Here is a 19,529-nt window from a genome sequence, read left to right as displayed (position 1 = left end):
ATGTTGATAGGAGCTTGTTGATTACTAAAATTTGACTATCTGAAAAAATCTATAAGATCTTCTAAACTTTACAATTTGAAATACAACTCCTAGAAATTTGAAACCAAATTCAAACATATTTCCAGTATAGATATGGAGGGATATGAGTCTAGAGCTCAAGGAAGATAAAAAGATTGAGATAAAGAGAGCTAGAAAATATTGAACTGTTGATTACTAAAATTTGACTAGGTCTAAAAATTTATAAGATCTTCTAAAATCTATAATTTGTATTATAATTCCTAGAGATTTGAAAGCACTCTCAAACATCCTGCCAATATATGTATGAAATATAACTTAAAGTATAAGTCACATTTCCCTTTGTCATTTTCCATTTCCCTTTGTTGTTTTTCTTTCTTATACTTAAATGTTATATTTCATATATATGTATGTTAATTTTAATATTAAAAAAAAAATGGGACCCCGTTTAGTTTTTTGAAACAGGATCCCATTTTCAAAATGGGATCCTATTTTGTTTTTGAAATGGGATCTCATTTCAAATTTTGGCTTAAGACCTCAAACCATAACATGTTAGACACAATGTGCCACTAAGAGGGGGGGTGAATTAGTGGTTTACAAATTTTTCCTTTTATCTATCCTATGTGTGTATACCAGTTATCAGTTCTAACAAAAATAAGACTTACCGGTTAGATGGGAGACAGTCACAAATGCACTCACACATAAAGGAGACATCACATAACACCAGCATATACGAGGAAAACCCAAGTTGGGAAAAACCTCGGTGAGAAATGTTGTTGGAGTCTACTGCTTCAACCCAACCTCACAATGAAGCTCTAATTACAATGTTTAGGGCACCAACCCAAGGAGCACCAACCCAAGGAGCTACAACCCCTACACCGAGCTCCAACTCAGTGATCTTCAATGAACATATTCAATTACAAGATTAATAGTCTTGTTACAAATGAATTTTGTAACTCTTCTCCAAATCCCTTTACCGGATCCTCTGTCCAGTTCACTGTCGGTTCTCTGATCACCCTCACACTATTGCACCCTTATCTCCTGTTACAACCTTACCAATTTAGCCTCTTCTTCTTCTTTGTCAGTTTTTCTCTTTGTCGATTCTTCTCTTTGACAGTTCTCTCTTCTCTCTAGTGCACTGTTGATCTCCATTGGTACTACACTCTATTAGTTCTATGCTTGCCTTCTCTACAATCTTCTGCAACTCTTCCCTGTCATTTTTGTCACTACCGGTTTACTCTTTTGTCAGACTCAATGGCTGACTGTCAGTTCTCTCTCTATTGCCGGTTGAACACTTCAACCCTGATCTTCCTCACACTCAGTCTCTTCTTCTCCTTCTTGATGAGCACTTGACTGATTTCACTTCTTTAGCAGCAATACCCTCTCATCCAGCTACAACCTTCATTGATTTTGGCTTGCATATTTATACACCGGTTTTCCCGCCAAAAGCCCATTCAAATTTTGGGCGGTTATGGTTTCTTCATTGACCCCGAGACAAACCAAATCTAATAAGATCTGATCTCCTTGATTGATGAATTGTAACTCATCAATCAATCCTTCCATTGTCATGCCTTCCAAAACACACCTTCTATTTTTAGCAACCTGCATTTAACCTATCGATGGATCTCTTGTTCGATCACCAAGAATGGTTTGCATTCTCCTTCACCTACCTCGATCTACTCAACCAATCTATTCTGGATCTTTGTTGTCCATTTGACCTCAAGCCGCAAACCTCTGTTGCACATCCCATGTCGACCTGTCACCTTCTACTCATCACCTGACACTTTACCAACTCAACAATTCGACCTGTGCATGCATGCCACTTCACCTCCACATGGCCCCTATGTCGGCATCCACCTTTGCTGGATCATCTGTGTGGGTATGGATGGGATCACTGACCAACTCTATTACTAGGTTCTTCTGCTGGTCCTTTAACCCTATCGATATCTCACACTTTTCTAGTTAACCATCATGTTTGTACTTTGTTGCTCTATCGGTGGGACACCTTAACCAGTCACTAGACATGCCTATCCATAGAATTCTCATCTTCATCAGGTGGGAGCACATCACTTAGCCTCTTTTCTCTCTTACCGGTTCTCATACTTATCAGTAGGCACCCTTGATGATATCATGTCATCAACCTTCAGCTGTTTACTTCTGAGGCATCTACATACTGGTTGCACTCTCTATCTCTAACTGCTCAAACTTGCCTTCTTCATCATTAGCCTGGACCATATCTCAACTAGTTTGTCAAATTGACAAACCCATCACTTCTTTACTAACATGCCAACTCTTTCTGATCTGGTGCACATCTCTAATTTCATGCACCTGAGGCATTCTTTTGTTTCACCGATTGATCTAGTGTGAGCCTTCAATCATCTTCCTTTAACTTTGTTGTCTTATCTTTGAGAACTATGATGCACACTTTGCATAATAGGAGATAAGTTCCACTTACCAATGGGAGTGGATCCTTGTCATTTGAAACCTGCAATGCACCAATGTGGCTTCCTTGTTTGAGAAGCATATCTACAAACAAGCACATGTGATCTAGTTGGGGCATGTAGCGTCCTAAAATTGCAACACTTGCAATTTTGACTGCATTTCGGTCTTCACGATGGCGACGCAACACGCAACCTAAATGGAGACCCCAAAACTTGCTCACGACACTGAAAACTGCATTTTTCAAGCACCCTGGCCTGAACCTCCTTGCACCCTGATGTCCCGGGAGGTGGGACCAGAGCGCCCAGGGCGCCCAGCACCCTGGTCCTCCAGGACCATGGCGCCCAGCGCCCTGGTCCCTGGGTCCTATTTTGGGCCCGGTTTCCTAAGTGATATTGGGTCTTTTTGATTGCAATTTGGAAATATACTTCCCTAGTCGGCCTAAGGTCGGGAAAATCAGTCTATCGGCCCTAAATGACAAGTATATAAACTACATTTTTCTCTCTCATTTGGGATAGATGATGAGGAGGAGGATATGTGTACAAAGCGTGGAAATTATACTCAAGCATTCAAGCATTCAAGCATTCAAGCAATTGATCATTCCAAGTCTCCATTCAAGGCTAAGTGTTGCATTCAAGACAAGGATTCAACCATTGAAGAGGAGATCACATACTACATGCTACAACATACAACATACAACATCTAAACCTTCGCACATAAGGATACAAACATCCTTAGAACAAGGTATTAGTACTTGTTTTACAGTCATTTACATTTACAGCTCTTGCTCATTTCTTGGTTAATTCCAAAACCGGGGTTTGACCTAAAGGCAAACCCCTAATCCCTAACCCCCCAATCGTCTTCGCTTTTCTGTGTGTAGGTTGCAGGTACGCGGCTAAAATTGAAGATCTGGAATCCTTGTGCAGAGACGAACAGATCCCCCTTCGTTTCGCAGATTTTTCGGAGGACCGTGGCGCCGGGTGCCATCGTCCCGACAACTTTTGCTCAAATTTGCAGGACAGCGCCGTATCGACATTTTACTACTAATTCCAGGTCCGCAGCTTCATCCTATAACCCGAACTCAGTTTATAAGCGAATCTTTATGACTTTCTATGCATCCTTAGCTTAATTTCCTTAATCAACATTCTTTACAAAAGAGGGTAGCCTTGCTTTCCTAACCCTTGAAATTCATTTAACATCCAATCTTACATCGTGTGGGATTGGATCTTATGAGTTTCAACCCCTCTTTTGAATGTAAAGTCTTCCCCCTAAGTGAAAACCCATCGAATCCTAGCGAACCTCCCTTCTCTCTCCTTGGAGTTAGAAGAGGGGAGACCAACTAGGGTTCGACCGCGATTTTCTGCTTTACATTTTGGTGAACCCGACGTGAACATCCTTTCTGATTTTTTTCATGCTTAGATCTGAAAATTGATTCCTTGATTACATTTCCATGTTTGATCTTTTGCAAAATTTTAGAGGTGATTGCATAAAAACCCTAAATTTTCTTTTTTTTTGAACATTGAACTTGCGAAATGTTTAATTATTAATGCTTGCTTCAGATCTGCTTTTCTATTATAAATTATCAATTCATATCTGTACTTTAATTTTGAAAATTAAGTGGTTAAAGGTCAAAACCCTAATTTTTGAAACCCTCTTAATTCAACCTTTGTTTGATAATTTGGCCGATCAAAACATCTCCAAATCAGCTGTAACTTTGGATTCCGCAATAAAATCACAATATCTTTCATCCTTGAAAATTTGGAAAAAAGTTGCGAGGACCGTGTTGCACTCCGAGCGCCATCGTCCCCGACATTTTTTCCAAAATTTCGGGAGCGAGATCTTGCTGTATTTTCCTGCTAAAATCCAGAATTTTGGCTGATTTTGTCAATTATAACACTTTCAAAATTACAGTCAAAGTTGGTCTTGTGATTGCTTGGTCTAAGGCTCCTAATCATTCAAAAATTATCGAAACTGAAATTTTGTGTCAAAATTGTGTTCTTATTGTCTTAGATCTGAAAATTGTATTTGCATTCATTCGAAATTTCAATGCTTTATTCAAATATTTGCATTTTGTGACTTTTGAAATTAAGTGCCTAATTACAACAACTTTGATTTCCGATTTCAAAATTGAATTTTGCGTGAAATTGAATCAATTTTTAAATTTCAAAACTTGCACTGCTTTTGACATTCCCTCTAAAATCATAAAATTCAAAATTTCAGTCTCCCTCTCTTTTTCAAAATTCAAATTTTGCATTTTTCGACAATCTTGATAGGGTTCAATTTTGAATTTGCAACTTTAATTTGGCCTATCTACAGATCGTAAAATCCCTCAATTTTTTCAGATTAGCTCTAAAATCATCATACCTTTCATCCCTGCAAATTTCGAAAAAAGTTGCAAGGACCGTGTTGCACTCCGAGCGCCACGGTCCCGAACATTTTTTCTGAAATTTCGGGAGACTGTTGTGATTGCATTTAACAGCTTAAATCTGGAAGATTGGCTGGTTTTACTGAAAATTGCTACCTCTAAAATCAAAATCTTCTCTCTCTCTCTAGTGCATGAGTTTTACAACAATAAGCCCTACTTACACTATTCCCGTTAGACGAAGCTGTAGAATTAAGTCTTTCCGAGGTTTAACTACTGAGGAGATGGAACCTAATTTGAGTAGTCTTTTTAATGAGGACATGGGTAATTCCTCTAATCCTCCTAATGATGAAGAAGCTCCCCATGAAGTTTCTGTTGAACAACTTTCCAAATTGGATAACCAATTTGACGATTTTCACCAATGGATGTCTCATGAGTATCCCGATAGTCAAGCTCTTCCTTTAATTGAGGGTCTAAAACGTATGCTTCAAAGTGATAAGAATGGAATTGATGTTTTACGTGGTATCGCACACATTGTGGATTCGAATGTGATGCCTATGAAGAGTTGTGCTGAATCTTTAGGTTATACACAACCTCCTACACAAGTCAATCATTCTATTCCTTTGACCACTTCTATTGCTAGTATACCTTCCTTTACATCGAACATCATGGCTACCTCTATACAAGACATTCCTCCTGTGATTACCAGTCATGGGGGCAATCCTCCTTCTTCAATTAACCCTATTCCTTCATTTAATCCGACTTCTTCATTCATTCCTTCAATAAGTGTTCCTATTACATCTTCACAAATGAACATGACACAAGGGGGCAATTCATTTAACCATTCCATTCCTCCTTGTAGTGTTCCTCCTATCCAATCATCCCCTATGGTTGACTATCATAGGGTCCCACCACCTTACTCTTTACCATCTTTCAATAACATCACACCTCCATCTCAATCTAACACACCTAATATGAACTCTTCGACTGAAGCTACCATTAATAATCTTGCACAAACTGTCTCTTCTTTACAGCAACAAATTGCCTCTATGAATCAATCTAAGTTTAGTGTGCCCACATTTGACGTTGCGAGCCCACTTTCTCTTGACATTGTTCGAGCTATCCCTCCTAAACATGTTGAAATCCCGCATTTGGAACTTTATAATGGTAAAGGAGATCCTCTAACACATGTTAAGACTTTTCAAACAATATGTACTGATTTTGCTTATGACCAAAGGTTGCTTGCAAAACTATTCACCAGAACATTAAGAGACAAAGCCCTACAATGGTATTGCTCGTTGCCTTCTTATTCTATTACTTCTTTTGAACAACTTGCAAATGCTTTCATTCAACAATTTCAAAACAACATAAGTCCTAAAGTTACTTTGATTGATTTAATGCATTGTAAACAAGGTGTTAAAGAAAAAGTGACTGATTTCATTGGTAGATATAAGCATTTGTATGCTCAAATTTCTTTTCCAGTCCCTGATAATGATATGCAAAGAATCTTTATTTCTAATTTGCAAAAAGATATTCGAGACAAACTTCTATTTTTTGAGTTTACTTCTTTCCAACAGTTGTGCGCCACTCTTCACAATTATCAACTGACTGTGAGTCAAATGGAACAATCACATCCTATGGCTCCAAGTGATAAGGGTGATAGCAGTCAACAACCATTTGGGAAGTTTAAACCGAACAGAGATTCCATCAAATTCAATGAAAACATCATCAACAATAATGTGAATGCAGCATCAGGTGTGCCTCCTATTTCTAAATTTTTCAAGAAAGAAAGAAAATATACTCCTTTGAATGAATCATTGCATGATATTATGAATAAGTTATTGGGACAAAATGTGCTTACCCTTCCTCCTATAAGACAAATTGATCCTGTAAAGATTACTTCACCTTATTTTGATCACAAAGCTTTTTGTCACTTTCATCGTCAGCCTGGGCATGATACTGAAAAATATTTTTCTCTAAAGGGTAAAATTCAAGATTTGATTGATAATAATAGTATTTCTGTTTCTGGAGTGAATGATAAAGGCAACACATCTGTAGCTCCTCCTAACCAAAATCTTCAGATTTTTACTGATCCATTACCTTCTCATACTTCTCATACTTCTAATGTGATTGAGGCTAATGATTCCTCTTTCTCATCTGATGGTCTTGTGTCTATGACTCCGAATGTGATTAACTTTGTAGAGCAGCAAGAAAACCCTAAAGAACCTTCCATCACATTTGATTCTAGCAAAACCATTAGGGCACCTGATGGTCCTTTATACATAGTTGCAAAAGTCAAGAATATGCCTTGCCGTGGAGTGCTTATTGATCCTTCGTGCATGGTTAATGTTATTACTGAAGAATTTCTTTTTACTTTGCAATTGAATCAAGTGATCTATGACAAAACAGATGTGATTGTGAAATTATTTGATGCATTTTCTTCTCCTGCAATTGGTTCTATTACATTGCCTATTGAGGTCCATAACAAATCCCTTGATGTGAACTTTGCTATTATTCCTTCTTCCGAACAATTTCGTGTGAAGCTTGGCTATCCTTGGCTATCTTCCATGAAAGCTATTGCTTCTCCTATTCATAAGTGTTTGAAATTTCCCCATAATGGTGAAGTTGTTACTGTCAATCATAGTCTCTTTAAACCAGCTGAAAGAACCTCTAGTGTTCCTATTGATTAATTTTGGCCTAAACAATTCCAATCTCTTCCTCCGCGAAGTGATCATCTTTTCAAATCTTATCAAAAGTGGAAAACAGATATGATCCTATCTCTAAGTGAACCTAGAGCACCTAAACTTGACATTCCTATCATTCTTGAGAAGGAAATTCTTCCTTTGAAAGACAAAACTAATGTCTTTCCCCAAGAAGATTCCCAACCCGTCCCTATGGATGCGACTATGTCTATGCCTAATAAATCTTCTAAAAATAGACCTATACCTCCTCGTCATGATGGACTTGGTCTTCTTCCTAAACCAAAAACTCCTCCTTTATATGGAGCAGTTCCTCCTCCTGCCTTCTATAGAGAGAAGAGACCTTCTTCTTCTCCTATTATCCAGCCTAAGAGACCACAACCTAAACACCCAAGTGATAGGGATGAGAACATTCCTCCTCCTCTATCTTCTACACTTCCTACTAAGACTAGACGTAATCGTTCTGCACGGGAACGTCGACGAAAGCGTCGTCTTAGGGCTCAAGCAGCTGCTTCTCAAACTTTACAATCTCCAAAAACACCTTCAACAAGCATTATTCCATTTTCTCCTCAGCCGGATATTGAGCCTAAATCTCCTAAACATAAGATGCATGATGGTCTTGATCCTATGCGAGTTAAAGATCCTATTTTTATAAATCTTGATGATGATATAGATGAAAATATTACTCCTCTTGCTTCTGATAGTGAATATGAACTTGTTGATGTTGATAACCATTTATCTAATGAATTTTCTAAAGCACTTATCCTAGCTCCTAGACAAGAACAATGTGGCTTGGAACATGAACATAGCCCTTGTTTGGATCTTGTGATAGCTCCATCTGCTGTGTTGGATGTTCCTCCTCTAGCGTGTTCCCTGCCTTCCCGAAACATTGATCAGCAAGATCGGGGGGTAGATGACATGCTAGACTAGTTACATTAGCATAGCAGACTCTCTCCCCCTCTCTTTTGTTACTTCTTCTATATGTTATTCTCATTCTTCTATTTGTCATCCTTAGTGTTGTCTACTTGAGGACGATGCAAAGCATTGAGATCTCTCGATCTCTCTCATGTTGACTCAAAAGACACATGTGTTCCCTTCTTCTAGGTGACCTTCCTTGATTGGGGAATGAAGAACAATTATGCATACATACATATGATATATATACATGACTTATCATACAGCATACTGACCCCAAGGAAAGCGAAGTCACCTCGTGCTTTGTGTTTTGTGTCTATTATCCTTGGGCTTATCTCACACTTGGGGGCTAAATCCTTGCGATAACGTGCTCCTTTTTCCTTTCTCATTTCTTATGTGTATCACTATGTTAAAACAATCACCCCCGTTGAGGCGTGTGCGATCGCTTTAACGTATGGGGGCATACACCCTGTCTATCCTTTCAAAGATACTTGAAAATTTCTTGGCAAACTTAGCTTTGTCTTGAAGATTTTTGGTATTTCTTTTGCATGACTCATAGCGAGGGAACCTTACTACTGACAGTCATGGTTCTTCCTTGTGATCTTCCCTTTTACTTTGTCAATCGAAGTTGTAAGATCCTTTGTCCACTGGGGGCTTGGTGTATCTTGCCTCCTTGACGTGGTGAAAGTCTTTCAACGTTGTTTCCTTGTACTTTACTGGAAGTATGAGCATACATACTCCCGCTAAAGTGGGGGCTAAATGTAGCGTCCTAAAATTGCGATACTTGCAATTTCGACTGCATTTCGGTCTTCACGATGGCGACGCAACACGCAACCTGAATGGAGACCCCAAAACTTGCTCACGACACTGAAAACTGCATTTTTCAAGCACCCTGGCCTGAACCTCCTTGCACCCTGATGTCCCAGGAGGTGGGACCAGAGCGCCCAGCGCCCTGGTCCCTGGGTCCTATTTTGGGCCCGGTTTCCTAAGTGATATTGGGTCTTTTTGATTGCAATTTGGAAATATACTTCCCTGGTTGGCCTAAGGTCGGGAAAATCAGTCTATCGGCCCTAAATGACAAGTATATAAACTACATTTTTCTCTCTCATTTGGGATAGATGATGAGGAGGAGGATATGTGTACAAAGCATGGAAATTATACTCAAGCATTCAAGCATTCAAGCAATTGATCATTCCAAGTCTCCATTCAAGGCTAAGTGTTGCATTCAAGACAAGGATTCAACCATTGAAGAGGAGATCACATACTACATGCTACAACATACAACATACAACATCTAAACCTTCGCACATAAGGATACAAACATCCTTAGAACAAGGTATTAGTACTTTTTTTACAGTCATTTACATTTACAGCTCTTGCTCATTTCTTGGTTAATTCCAAAACTGGGGTTTGACCTAAAGGCAAACCCCTAATCCCTAACCCCCCAATCGTCTTCGCTTTTCTGTGTGTAGGTTGCAGGTACGCGGCTGAAATTGAAGATCTGGAATCCTTGTGCAGAGACGAACAGATCTCCCTTCGTTTCGCAGATTTTTCGGAGGACCGTGGCACCGGGCACCATCGTCCCGACAACTTTTGCTCAAATTTGCAGGACAGTGCCGTATTGACATTTTACTGCTAATTCCAGGTCCGCAGCTTCATCCTATAACCCGAACTCAGTTTATAAGCGAATCTTTATGACTTTCTATGCATCCTTAGCTTAATTTCCTTAATCAACATTCTTTACAAAAGAGGGTAGCCTTGCTTTCCTAACCCTTGAAATTCATTTAGCATCCAATCTTACATCGTGTGGGATTGGATCTTATGAGTTTCAACCCCTCTTTTGAATGTAAAGTCTTCCCCCTAAGTGAAAACCCATCGAATCCTAGCGAACCTCCCTTCTCTCTCCTTGGAGTTAGAAGAGGGGAGACCAACTAGGGTTCGACCGCGATTTTCCGCTTTATAGGGCACATTCACTGTCAGACATCTCTTAAAATGGTGAGTGCATCTTTATCTGGTGGGAGTCATGTTGTTTGACATCCACACAATAGACCAGTGAAATATACATACTTCTCCTCCAGTGTTGATGCGATTTAGATAACATTCCACCTCTTCATCACAAACAACATCCAAGCATCTTTCTCACCCTTCTTGTACACTGGTCAGAAGCTTTCAGGTTGGCAACCACCACTCACTGTCAACACATTGCTTACCAATTGACATCCTCTCCTTACCAGTGATAGAGTATACCTGTAACTTGCTAGAATAGTTGGCATCAATGACTACACATCAACTATATTCTCATACCTGGTTGTCCTCCTATACCAGTTGACATCAATGATAACACAATGCCAACATAACGGAATCCCATTTCATTTCCCATGCGCTCTATGTGATTTGCCATTTTTCTATGTTTAAAACTTCCACACTAAGTGGACTCAACTTCTTGCACTTACCTTGTGTTCAAAATGAGCTTTATAATTTAATCAAATCTAATTGTTGGATACATCCGCATGTCAAGACATATTTCCCAAAAGTCTTTGAAAATAATCAATGGCTTCTTGTTTGATATCAGGCTAATTCAACACCGTTGAACCATCATATTTATTAATTTCATCAATTATGTTCCATTTCCTCTTAGATTTGGTTGTCGCATGGTAGAATTTTATGTTGGAGTTTCCTGCCTTCAACCAAATCTCTCTTGTCTTGTCTCACCAATAAATTTCCTCCCATATCGAAACCTCTTTTTGCTCTCACTTCAGCCTTTTGCTCTAACACATAGTCTTATTTAAACATACCATAGGCAATCACCTTATTTTTCAGTGTCTCTAAGTATTTCTCTATTCATTCATTTTCTTCAAATATATTTTTGAAAACCTCCTTATTCCTTTTTTTTAATTTTGATTTTTGGTATTACAAGTTTTTTAGTGAGTTTGTAGCTAACAATTCCTACCACTTGGCATTCCTCCCACCAACATTCCAAGTTTATTAGTATGGTCTCATTTTGCAACCACATACTTTCAAGTTTGAAAGTAACAAACTTAGTCTTCACATCCATTTCAATTTCGAGGGAGATTATGAAATAGTCTAACACTATCAAAGGAAGAATATGTGCTTCTATTCCCATTATACTACTTAACCAATTAGATGGGACCAAGAATCAATCAATTCTCTTTGAGATATTGGTTAATCCAATATGCCTCTTAGTCCAAGTAAATATTCCATTCATGTTTCACAATCAATCACCTACGTGTCCTCAACAAAGTTCTTAAATCTTGGATCAATATGTTTACTTTGTTAAGGGCCCTGCTCTCTTCACCTAGATTAAGGACCATATTGCAGTCATTTCCAAGGATGTAGAGAAGATTATGTAGTTCTTTTATTCTATTTATAATGGAGATCCACGTGGCTAGCTTGTCCTCCATTTTGGTAGGACCATAGATGTTGAACAAAATCAAATGATAATTTGAGTTATTTTATTTTACCTGACACATCATCCAATTTGGATGCATTTCAATTATTTTGACCAAAAAATAATTTTATTTCTATAAAAAGCCAAGTCTATCAACTGAGCCAAAAGCCACTTGAAATAGCCTAGACTAATGCTTACAATATTTGACAAAGTTGTTTGCTTTTGTATTGCTTATTTTGATTTCTTGCATGATAACGATGCCTAGTAGCTTCTCAAGGTGAGGCTTAACTAAGTGTCATTTGTTAGGGGCATTTAGGCCCTTGACATTCCATGTTACACACAAAGACATCCCTTGAATTTTCATGTATTTTTTTATGATGGTAAAGGCCTTCTCTGCTACTTCTTCTTCTTTGTTTTATTTTTCTAACTTCCTGCAAGCTCTTGAGACAAACTGAATGATTCACTTGTGATCAGTGATTCCTAAATCATCATGATCTGACTCTTCCCCTCCATTTGATTCATCTTCATCCTTTGACATACAATCCAACCCCTCAATGAATTGTCTTATTTCTTTGTTTTCTCCTATGCCCTTGATATCCCTTGGAATCAAATTAGTTTTTGTTTTTTATTAGGATAAACAGGTTTTGAAAGGGCCCCGAAACCCTTTACAAACAAAGAGCTATCAACGTAAACTAAACAAGACTACCTAGCAGTAGATCATAGGTTTTCAAAAGGCCCTGAAACCTTCTAGACTTATGGGTATTCAACACCCAAAACCCAATGGTTGTATCAAGCATAGACAAGAAAACAAGGCAGCTACATCCAACCAGATGCCAGCCAACTATCGGAAGATAAAATTTACAAAACAAGAAGGCACAATCAAAAGATCTAAGTCAATAAACAATAGATATGAAAAAAATAGAGAATGATGGACTTATCAGGCTCCCTCAGACAAGGGTTTTCCCAGGCTCCCTCAACCTGTAATAGAGACTGTAGGCCACAAAAAACCACATAGCTTGATCCTAACCAAACATTAGCACTGGCCAAACTGGGCCCTTAAAAACCGCTAGCATCTCACCCGTTCCTTCAAGAAGCAAACAACAAAGGGCTTTTTGGATCTCCATCGACCACCATGGGTTTTATTATGGCTCCCATAACCATATGTTTGAAAAGATGTAGCACTAAAAATAAGTTTCCCAACCAGCTCTCCACCTCTATAGGAAACAAAAGAAGGCTAGAAAGAAGACCGGAAACAACATCCTTGCAGCCAAGAAGAAGGAGAAAACAAGGTATTTTCTAGACCCCCATAACCTGATCAAAGATCTCCAAGAAACAACCTCCAGATTCACCTGATAAGCATGGAAGCACAAACTTGGACTAGAGGGTTTTGAAAGGCTCCCTAAAACCTTCGAGAGTGGGTTTTGAAAGGCTCCCACAACCAAGCTAGAAATGTGTGTTTTACAAGCCTCCCACAACCAAAAAAATCCCATGCCACCACAAAATAACCTAAAAGAACAAATTGAGACACAGGATTTTGAAAAGCCACCCAAAACCTTTTACAAAAGAAAACATGAGGGATTTTACAGACTCCCTCAAACCTCAAAGAAAATTGGGATACTAGGTAATGAGAAGTAACCCAAACCCTTCTATGAAGGACCACATGAGAGAAATGACAAGCAACCACCACCTTCCACACAAACATCAGTTGAATAGCTCCTTCACCCCACCTCTCCACCTCCATAGGAAAGAGATCCACCTTAATAGGATAGGGAAGAAAGTAGACTGACAACCTAGAAAGTTGAATAATAGCAAGCAAAAGCCAAACCACTCCCTCCCTCCTAGTCTCCAACTTAATAGGAGAAAAGGCCACCTAAAAAAGACATGGAGGAGAGCAGCCCAAAAACCCAAACACACCTCTCATAGTCTAGCACAAAAGAAGCCTCTCCAACTCTAAAGGAGAGCATCCCACCACAGATAGAGCAAAATGAAATCAAAGAATAAGAGAAGAAGCTAACAAAACCATAGATAAAACAATAAAAGAACCAAGGCTCTACTCACACTAGGAGCCTAAGACAACCAACAAAGCAAACACCCAACCAAGAGCATGAACTAAAGCCTGCTCCAAGTAGCCAACTACAACAGAAAACATCCAACTCATGTAGAAAGAAGCAAGGGAGAGAAAGGAAAGAGAGGCACAAGACATAGCACCCACAGTGACGCTACCAAGCCCCGCAACACCCACCCTACCCCCCAAGACCAAGCCCCGCAGCACACAACAAAGGCCATGTTGGATAGAGTAACCAAAGAGGAGACCGTCATGCTTAGGAATCAAACATAGGAAGCCCCACCAACTGCCAGGAGCCACACAACATTAGAGGCTTAACCAAAAGAAAGGTCACCATTATCTGCAGAGCCCCAGGGAACAAGGACCAAAAATAACAACCTGGCCAAAAAGCAAGGCCTTTTGGCCCAGCTGCACCAGATCAAAAACTCTAGACAATGCATCACCCGGGAAGTCCAGCCCTGCAATGAAGCCATCCTCGCCATCTCCTTCATCCTCAGAATCCCTAGATCTAGAACTCCCACCTCTCTCGCTTCTCTTGCCTCTCCTGCTCATACCTCTTCATATCAAATTACTTTTTGTTGATCTCTCTTCAAATTTAAGATCCTTGGTGAGGAAGTAGGACAACGGCTATCATATACAATAGATTGTCTTGAGTCTCTTTGTGATTGCCAAAGATTACTTTTTTGCAAGTTTGTTCTTTACTAAAATTAGGGTTTTCTAGTGGCTGTACATCTTGAGATCTTATGTAGTCGGTGCCACACCCATATTCTCATTTCTATTCTAGGGGCCCATTTATTGATTATTATAAGCTTGATTTTTTAATCTTTAACCCTATGATCCTATCATTGTCAATCCATATAGATCAATTTATCCTCAATTTCTATTTGTTGGATATAATAATCCTTGTCTATGCATAATCAAACTTCTATTGGTATATGTCTAATGGTTGTAATTTTTAATCAAACAAAAGATATGAAACTCCCTCAACAATATCAAAATCTATCAAAGTGTCTAATGATTGTCCAATCTTCTAAAGATAGTCTTCCAACTAGTACTCAATAGGGAGATTATACAAATGAATCCATAGTGGCTTATCATATGGGTTTAGTTAGATAGGATTAAAGTTAGGATTGTTGGCATTTGACACTCATCTGATGGCTTCTAATGGTTTATTATTGGTTTAGGGTTTTTATTGATGACAACTCTTCATGAGATTCCCATCTGATAATCACGGATCTTGATTTCCAGAAGAGGATGTCAATCGGTAGCCAGTTAACTAGTATTTCAGGATGAATAGAGTAGTTTTGGTCCAGAATCATTTTGGTGATTTCAGTGCTATAAATCGTGTATGGGTTGATTGAGCTGACATAGAGATATCATTTTATTATTATTTTGGTGATCTTCATTTATCTTTGGTGATCCGGTCAAGCCAACATATGACTACATGTTACATTAGCAGACTGACATGGTAAATGAGATATTTTGTGATTGCGGATATATAAAACTAGTGTAGATGATCTTTTGGTAGAGGATATGATTGTATGCAAGTGAGTGGTGATCAAGAATCCATTTTGGTGCAGTTTCACATGCACATTCTTGATCCAGTAGTTGACTGATACAGTGAACATGGCAAAACAACAAAGGTGATTCAGTCAATTTATTTGGCACTTAACCAGAACTCATCCAAGCATTGTAGATGTTATTTTGGAGTTCATTTTCTATAATTTATCATTGTAATTAATTAGTAAGGTAGTGAGCCTTTTGGGGTTGTAGCCCTTATTGTATTTGAGAAGTGAGCTCTAGGCAGTGTGCTTGTATGCTTGTGCATTCCCCATATTGTAATATTATTTTTCTTCTGGCCATAGTGGAATAATATTGTGGGTTCAAATCCCACCATGGCTTTTCTCATTTGTGTTTCCACGTAAAAATCTGGTGTTGTGATTTTGTGGTTGATTGCTTTATGTTCATGCATTTTAGTTTCATGTTTATGCTTCTGGTGGTTTAAAGTTAAGTCTGAAAATTTTCTAAGTAGTAGATTATTGATTCACCCCCCTCTCAGTGATCCATGATTCCAACATTTGGTATCAAAGCCTAGTTCCTCTAAGGAAGCTTATCCACTTGAGGAAGGTCTGGGAGATTGACTCAATGGATTCTATTTTTTAGAGACAACTTAGTGTGGCACATAAGAATCTTGATGCAGCAAGAAATGAGATCAGTTCCTTGAAAAGAAACTTGAATGTTGCTAATAATTTCATTAACAACTTGAAGGATCAAGTGAACCCTTTAAGAGACAAAAGGAAAGAATTGATGGACAAGAGGAAGAAGAAAGAAGATCAAATCATGGAAAATCAAGGTAAAGTTGATGAAGTTGACAAGATTGAGAGAGAGAATGTTGCATTAAAGAATGAGATGCAATCCATTGTGATGAGGCTAACTAAGGAGATTGAGGACTAGAAGAAAATGAAGAGAATATGGCACAATCATCGAAGGAAAGAGTTGATGAATGCTTCGGGCTTACCTATGAGAATGATCAATTGAAGCTTGAGTTGACATGGTCAAGGAATAATGGTCAAGAGCTTGAAAGACAAATTGTTGCCTTAAGGGATGAACTTGCTACCGATAATGATTACAAAGACAAATTCAAAGTTAGCTCAGCAAGTCTTGATGAGATGCTAGAAAGTCAGAGACATGGAAAGGACATGTGAGGACTTGGATTTGAGAAAGGAGAATCCTCTAGATCTGGACAAAGTAATGCAAAACCTAATCAGAAGAAGAGAAAGAATCCTCCAGTAAGACAGTTTAATGCCCATAAATTCAATGATAGATGCTTTACTTGCAATAAATTTGGTCATATGGAAAATCAATGCAGAAGTAGGATGAATAATGGAATGAATAGCATAAATAATGTTCCTACCTTTACCAATCAGTGTTTAATATGCAATAATTTTCATCACAAGTCAAATATATGTAGAGTAGTAATAAAAATCTTTCAAAATAAGAGGTACTATTCTTGTGGGATGTTTAGACATATCTCTAACCAGTGCACGATGAGACCAAATCAAATGAACTTCAGACCTATGTAGAATGTTGTTTGTCGTGCATGCAATAAAATCAGTCACATTGCTAAGTACTGCAGAAGAAAGAACAGTGCTCTATTAGACAAGACCAAATCAAATGAGAAGGGAAAGGCAAAGGCAGAAGAGATCAAAGACAAATATGAGAAGATGTGGTTCAAAAAAGATGGATCCAAAGTAGACAATGGATCTGCACCCAAATTTGGTGTAGGACCTTCATCTGGTAACTAGGGCTTTATGCCTTAGGGGGAAATTTTCATGCAAATAGCAACCAGTTACCTTGATTTTCATAGTCTCTTCTCAGAGCATCAAATCTTCTCCGAAACTTTCAGATAATATCTACATATGAGATTTAAGTCTTCTGCAACCTTCTGGAATCAATTGCAAATCACCAAAGAGGGGGTTCTTAGAATCTGTATGAAAAGTTCCCCCTAAGGCCTAAGAAAAGTATTGAATAACACAGTGATAGCAATTACTAGTTCCAAGTTCAACAACAGAGCAATGACTATCATCAATATTCTGGAGCATGATGTGAAGTTTTCATCAATGGCGGTCAAATACAAAGTTCACTAGTCAAGCAAACACAACTCCATCTCCAGAACTGCCATATATATGATAACTCAATGATGAATAGTGAGTACCAAACCGGTACTAAGAGGGGGGGTGAATCAGCACAGACACAAAAACTTTTCCTGAACTGGTTTGACTGCAAATAGTGCACTTGACAAACAAACACTAATACTGGTCTAAACCAAATTACTATCGGTTAAACATAATGAGACTGTGAAAGACATAAACTGGAAACACTTAGCTTTCCACCTTATGCATAAACAGATAATCTATCATCAGAGATAAAATAATTTACTAGAACAAAATGATTCACCACTAAACAGGAAATAACAAAACATCACATGATTCATGTGGAAACCCAACTGGGAAAAACCACGGTGGGGATGAATACCCATAAGCTATTTTTGAACTCTTTAGAAGTCCGCTTTGTTAGGAGCCTAGTTCGGTTAAAGATTGTTACAACATGTTCTATTAGGAACCGATCCTATTATAGATCACTTGGTTAAGGGATGGCTAGAATACCCGGCTAAGGGTTAAACCCTATTAAAGGTTACCTTATTAGAGGATTTTATGAACTCAATGGATTTGAGTCACCCTGTTAAAGGATTTACAACAAGTTGGTTAAAGCTACCCTGTTAAGGGATTTTCCAACTGTTGAAGTGATTAGAGATCAACAGGTATTACAATGATCTGGTAATAACACTCAATGCCAATGCAAATCTATTTTAGTTCCTTCCTTCTACACACACACTTTGCAGGTATCAATTCTCTAATTTGGTCTGGCAAGAATCACGTATCTCTATACTTAGATACACACACAACATTTGCCAACAAACTCAACATGTAACACAACATCGACCTTATAGGAAACAGATAGGTCAGTAGCATAAACCCTAAACATTTAGGTTGAGCAATTCAGTCGATTCAATCCTAACCATTGAACACTTTGCATTTGAATACAACGGTCTTGAACAAATCTCAAGACATTCTCAATCATCCATTCTTCACCGCTTCTTGGAGGCGATAACCTATCATGCATTCATTGCCATTTGCAAAGACTTCGCACATTCCTGAGGTAGATAGGATCAATCCCCTTCATGCAAGATCCTTCATGCACATGAGGCTGACGTGGCAACACGATCTAATCTCCATTACAATGCTAACTCATCACACAATGCCATCGGTTGAATCACACAGGCAAGAAACACTTCAACCGGAAACCCTGAGGTTGGGACTACCAACCGGTAGTCATACCATATTAAACCTTGATAGAAAACATTCCATATACCGGTTCACTTGGAAAAACGTACCACTTCACCTTTTGCACATACACCGGTTCACAACATTATACCAGTTCACTTTGCCAGTTGCTTAACTTCAATAAACTGGTTCATCTTCAACATATTACCAGTTCACTCTTCAGCATATTACCGGTTCACTCTTCAGCATATTGACATCAATGACAACACAATATCATCATGTCAACATACTCTGCACATATGCCAACAATATACGACATATCAAATGCTTAAGAATGACATGAGGTATGATCTATGCATAGTCCTTCTGAATGAGTTGATGAGTAATTTGAAGAAAATTAAGCAAGACAAGAAGCACACTTTTAAATATGGAACTCTTCTTATTTGCTTGGCCTTATATTTCTTGAATGAGATACCCAGTGTAAATGGAAAGGTCCAATGGGCCTATGATAGACTGCTGGAAATGCATATCAAAGAGAGATTATGGGGAATAGGAGATGCCACAATGAGAATATTTTCTCTCTAGGGTTATTTCAAAACTTTGCAAACCGCAATGAAGAACTAAGAAAGAATCCCTAAGGAGATTCAGGAGAAGTATGAGCAAATTATTTTCTTCATGGTTGATAAAGATCAATGTCAAATGGAAGTTGTGGAGCCTAGGATAGTTTGGATCATGCCCATGGGGTATGAAGTTGACTCTATCACACTTGAGGCTTATGCTC

The sequence above is a fragment of the Cryptomeria japonica genome, chromosome 1 (genome assembly GCF_030272615.1).
Source record: "Cryptomeria japonica chromosome 1, Sugi_1.0, whole genome shotgun sequence".
NCBI classification, from domain to species: domain Eukaryota; kingdom Viridiplantae; phylum Streptophyta; class Pinopsida; order Cupressales; family Cupressaceae; genus Cryptomeria; species Cryptomeria japonica.
The sequence above is the reverse complement of the archived record's forward strand: the minus strand, read 5'-3'. Positions refer to the sequence as shown.